Below are 6,289 nucleotides of genomic sequence, written 5' to 3'. Positions count from 1 at the left end.
TAGTCAGCTTTATTGAAAGCTCACTATCTGTCAAAGAATACACAATCGTGGCGTTTCTAGACATCGAAGGGGCGTTCAATAATGTCCATCCGAGCTCGATATTAAATGGACTGACAACTCTGAATGTTGATCCATGTATACTCAGGCTGTTAGACGAACTGCTAATGAAGAGACGTATTTCAGCCACACTAGGACAAGCAAACATACAAAGGTATGTGAACAGAGGCACTCCCCAAGGAGGAGTCCTATCACCTCTTCTTTGGAATGTTGCTATAAATAGCCTTCTGGTTACTCTAGAAAAAGAAAGGATAAAAGTGGTGGCATACGCAGATGATGTGGCTCTGGCAGTCAGGGGAAAATTCCCATCCACAATCAGAGATATTATTCAGAGGGCCCTCCGGATGACTGAGAAATGGGCGAAAGACAATGGTCTTGGGGTAAATCCTGCAAAGACAGAATTAGTCATGTACTGCAACGATCGCAAAACTCCCACGGTTAGGCCTATTTCCTTAGGGGGTATTGAAATTCCCTTTGGTGAATGTGCAAAATACCTTGGCGTTATTTTGGACAGGAAGCTGAACTTTAAGCTTAATATTGAAGAAAGGGCGAGAAAGGCAACTGTAGCTTTGTACTCGTGCAAAAAGGCAATAGGAAAAAAGTGGGGACTGAAACCAAAAATTGTGCATTGGCTATACACGGCAGTGGTTAGACCTATAATGCTATATGGTGTTGTAGTCTGGTGGCCGGCACTTCAGAAACCGACTTGTTTAGATAAAGTTCAGCGTATGGCGTGTTTGTGTATTTCAGGCGCATTCAGCAAGACAGGAACAAATTCCCTTAATGTCGTGCTGCATCTATTGCCTTTAGACATTTTGGCCAAACAGTCAGCTGCAACAACGGCTGTGCGGTTGCGCGAACTATCGCTGTGGTCGGAAAAAGGTTACGGTCACAGTTCTGTCCTCAAAACAATGCCAGATGTGCCTAACGTAGTGGATTACACTTTGGCGAGTCCACTTTTCGACAAAAAGTTTGAGACTCTAATCCCCAACAGTGAGGCGTGGTGCACACAGACCCCGGGGAATAAAGAATATATAGATTTCTACACTGATGGCTCCAAATTGGATGGACAAGTGGGGTTCGGAGTATATTCTAATGATCTGGAACTTCGAATAGCGAAAAGATTACCTAATCACTGTAGTGTTTTTCAGGCTGAAATATTAGCAATAAGAGAGGTGGCGAATTGGCTGAGAAGTAATGTTCCAAAAAATGTGGGCATTAATATATACTCAGACAGTCAACCTGCAATAAAATCCTTGGACTCTGTGTTCCTCAACTCGAAAACGGCCATCGACTGCCGCAAATCTCTCAATGAGATGGCTGAGCAGTACAATATTCACCTAATATGGGTGCCTGGCCATAGGAACATACCGGGGAACTGCGAAGCGGATGAGTTGGCAAGGCTAGGGACTACCTTACATATTCCAGGGGAACTAGAATTTGTTGGTATGCCCCTAGCTACCTGCAAGCTCATGCTGCGTGAGAAGGCTGTTATGATGGCAAATGTTCGATGGGAGAATTGCAAGGGTTGTAACGACACCAAGCAAATATGGCCCCATTTCAACTTAAACCGCACACTAGATATGCTAATGTTCTCGAGACGTCAGATATCACTCCTGATATCTGCTATAACGGGTCGCTGCCTGATAGGCGATTTTGCAAAAACTATTGGCGCGAAGTATAATGACTATTGTATGAGCTGTCATGATGCGGAGGAAAAAGAATCAATTAAACACCTCTTGTGTGAGTGTCCTGCATTTTGTGTAAAGCGCAAGCAACTTTTAGGAGCATATAGCTTCAGATTACTGGCGGATCTGGAAAAAGTTAACTTAAGCAGTCTGCTACTGTTTTTGGAACAATCTGGTTGGTTCAACAAAGAAAAATAATCAAGAAGGTTCAGCGGTTAAAACTAGAAGTGCCCATATGTAATAGGTACTTTTAGTTAATGTGGTATCACAATGGACTGAATAGTCTAAGTGAGCCTGAATCTTAATCGGGCTGCCACTTTAACCTAACCTAACCTAAGTGTGCGTGAGTAAGATTTTTCCGCCATGAATGTGCGTGAGCGTGAGTAAAAAATTACTCACGTGCACACCTCTAGAGGGAATCTTAAATTTCTATTTTCGAATGTAAATATCACCTTTCATATGATTTCAGATCGAAATTACGTAAATTAAAATAAAAATTAAAATATTAATGGTATTTGTGCCTTAAATAAATTTCAGTAATGCCTGGTACCAAATGTTGTTTCTATTGGTACAAGAAGTCGAATCGAAACATTGATCGATTTATTTGACATAGGAAGACAAATCGGTTTCCATGCCCTCAAGAAGTCAAATCGGAAGAGCAATTTATAAGCGGGCTATGTCAAAATATGGATCGATATAGAATCACAGTAGCCACACTTGGTAGAATTCTACCAAAAATGGTAGATTGTTTACTGTTGGGTAGATTGGTAGAATTCTTTATTTTTTGAAAGATTTTGCAAAGAGGAGAAATAAAGTTTTGACAAAATTTTCTGTGACAATAAAAATAAAAGAAATAAAATGAAATAAAATGTTGACAAAATTTTCTATAGAAATAAAATGTTGACAAAATTTTCTATAGAAAGAAAATTTTGACTAAATTGTCTATATAAATAAAATTTTGACAAAATTTTCTATAGAAATAAAAGTTTGACAAAATTATCTATAGAAATAAAACTTTGACAAAATTTTCTATAGAAATAAAATTTTGACAAAATTTTCTATAGAAATAAAATTTTGACAAATTTCTCTATAGAAATGAAATATTGACAAAGTTTTCTATAGAAATGAAATATTGACAAAGTTTTCTATAGAAATAACATTTTGCCAAAATTTTCTATAGAAATAAAATTTTGACAAAATTTCTATAGAAATAAAATTTTGACAAAATTTTCTATAAAAATAAAATATTGACAAAATTTTCTATAGAAATAAAATTTTGACAAAATTTTCTATAGAAATAAAATTTTGACAAAATTTTCTATAGAAAAAAAAAATTGACAAAATTTTCTACAGAAATAAAATGTTGACAAAATTTTCTATAGAAATAAAATATTGACAAAATTGTCTATAGAAATAAAATTTTGATTAAATTTTCTAAAAAAAAAAATTCAAAATTTTCTATAAAAATAAAATTTTCTATAGAAATAAAATTTTGACAAACTTTCTATAGAAATAAAATTTTGACAAAATTTTCTGTTAAAATAAAATATTGACAAAATTTTTTATAGAAATAAAATTTTGACAAAATTTTTATAGAAATAAAATTTTGACAAAATTTTTATAGAAATAAAATTTTGACAAAATTTTCTATAGAAATAAAATGTTGACAAAATTTTTATAGAAATAAAATTTTGACAAAATTTTCTATAGAAATAAAATGTTGACAAAATTTTCTATAGAAATAAAATTTTGATTAAATTTTCAAAAAAAAAAATTGACAAAATTTTCTATAAAAATAAAATATTGACAAAATTTTCTATAGAAATAAAATTTTGACAAAATTTTCTGTTAAAATAAAATATTGACAACATTTTTTATAGAAATAAAATTTTGACAAAATTTTTATAGAAATAAAATTTTGACAAAATTTTTATAGAAATAAAATTTTGACAAAATTTTCTATAGAAATAAAATGTTGACAAAATTTTCTATAGAAATAAAATTTTGACAAAATTTTCTATAGAAATAAAACTTTGGCAAAATCTCTATAGAAATAAAATTTTGACACAATTTTCTATAGAAATAAAATTTTGACAAAATCTTCTACAGAAATAAAATGTTGACAAAATTTTCTGTAGAAATAAAATATTGACAAAATTTTCTATAGAAATAACATTTTGCCAAATTCTTCTATATAAATAAAATTTTGTCAAAATTTCTATAGAAATAAAATTTTGACAAAATTGTCTATAAAAATAAAACATTGACAAAATTTTCTATAGAAATAAAATTTTGATTAAATTTTCTAAAAAAAAATTTGACGAAATTTTCTATAAAAATAAAATATTGACAAAATTTTCTATAGAAATAAAATTTTGATTAAATTTTCTAAAACAAATTGACGAAATTTTCTATAAAAATAAAATATTGACAAAATTTTCTATAGAAATAAAATTTTGACAAAATTGTCTATAAAAATAAAACATTGCCAAAATTTTCTATAGAAATAAAATTTTGATTAAATTTTCTAAAAAAAAAATTGACGAAATTTTCTATAAAAATAAAATTTTGACAAAATTTTTATAGAAATAAAATTTTGACAAAATTTTCTATAGAAATAAAATGTTGACAAAATTTTCTATAGAAATAAAATTTTGACATAATTTTCCATAGAAATAAAACTTTGGCAAAATTTTCTGTAGAAATAAAATGTTGACAAAATTTTCTATAGAAATAAAATTTTGAAAAACTTTCTATAGAAATAAAATTTTGATTAAATTTTCTAAAAAAAAAATTTACAAAATTTTCTATAAAAATAAAATTTTCTATAGAAATAAAATTTTGACAAATTTTCTATAAAAATAAAATATTGACAAAATTTTCTGTAAAAATAAAATATTGACAAAATTTTCTATAGAAATAAAATTTTGACAAAATTTTCTATAAAAATAAAATATTGACAAAATTTTCTGTGGAAATAAAATTTTGACAAAATTTTCTATAGAAATAAAATTTTGAAAAAATTTTCTATAGAAATAAAATATTGACAAAATTTTCTATAGAAATATAATGTTGACAAAATTTTCTATAGAATTAAAAGTTTGACTAAATTTTCTTTAGAAATAAAATTTTGCAAAATAAAATTTTTTGTTTGGTAGTTTTTTGGTAAAATTTTCCCTCAATTTTGGAAGATTATTTGTGGCTCGAGTGGCAACCGTGTATAGAATTAAACTATCAGATGAAAATTTCGATTTCCATGCCCTCAAGAAGTCAAATCGTGAGATCGGCCAATGTGGGGGCTATATCAAAACATGGAACGATGTATATCAAATTTAGCACAGGAATTTAGATGCTAAAATACTCGAGATTTCAACTTGATCTGCATGCAGACAGAAAACGAATTTTTGCAAAGTTTCACGACAGACAGAATTTTAGTAAAATATGCTAATTTTAAAAAGTATGAAGAGAACTTAAATAAAATGTTAGAAAATATGAACTCTTTTGCGCAGATTTCCAATTTAGTAAAATTGTGCTCTTCATGTATATAAAACCATTTTTCATTTTCACGTCATTAAAATAAGCAATAAATAATTAAAATATGGAATTTGTTTTCACATTTTGCAAAATTTAAATAGTCTTATATTGGTTTTAATCAACATAGATGGTCAAGGCAAGATGTGTTCTTAATTTTCAAAAATATGTGAGGCCATAAAAAGCTAATTAATTATTTTGAAGATCGCGTTCTTGACGATTATTTTCCCCTTTTATTTCGATTTAGAAGTTTATGTTGAGTTTTAATTTTTAATTTCTAAAAACACATGGATTTGCGGAAAACCTTGGTGAAAGTGAGTTTGCAATATTATAATGTGATTATGAAAAATCGATTCGAAATTTTATGAAAATTCCATAGGGATGATATTCGATTTCACATATCGACCTTTATCTGGAATTTCAGAAAATCGATTTAGATCAAAGTCTCTGTTTAAGACCACGTAAAGGCAATTTTAATTTTAAACAAGCATTTTTTGAAGATTATCGTATTCTAATTATGAACATTTCGAAAACTAATTGAAGATGCAATTTCAATATTATTATAAAGTCTTTAAATTAAAACTGCAAATAATGCAAGTCATAATAAAGAAAAATCGTAAAAATTCAGTAGCACCACAATATTGTTGGCTATTGATATTAAGAGCAGAAAGTTAATGAATTAAATAAGAAAGAATGACAATAAATTGATGGATTTGAATCATTAAGCTTGAATGTGAAACCTATTTAAAAAGAGATTAAACATTTGGTTGTGAATTTTGTGATATTTTGACAAATAAATAATTTTTACAATTTTATATGATTTCTAATGCTGTCTGGAACGTTTGACATCAAATATTTTCAAAACTTCGCAGTTATTCTAGAATTGATTTAGCATTTTATATGGTAAAATTTAAATAATTTGTACCATTTTATTAATTCTTAATCTGCTTTTATTCTACTTGAAATAAAAAAAAAATTAATTTCTCATTGAAAATATGGAAAAATCGAGTTAT

The sequence above is a fragment of the Haematobia irritans genome, chromosome 4 (genome assembly GCF_050003625.1).
Source record: "Haematobia irritans isolate KBUSLIRL chromosome 4, ASM5000362v1, whole genome shotgun sequence".
NCBI classification, from domain to species: Eukaryota; Metazoa; Arthropoda; class Insecta; order Diptera; family Muscidae; genus Haematobia; species Haematobia irritans.
Note: the sequence above shows the minus strand (reverse complement) of the source record.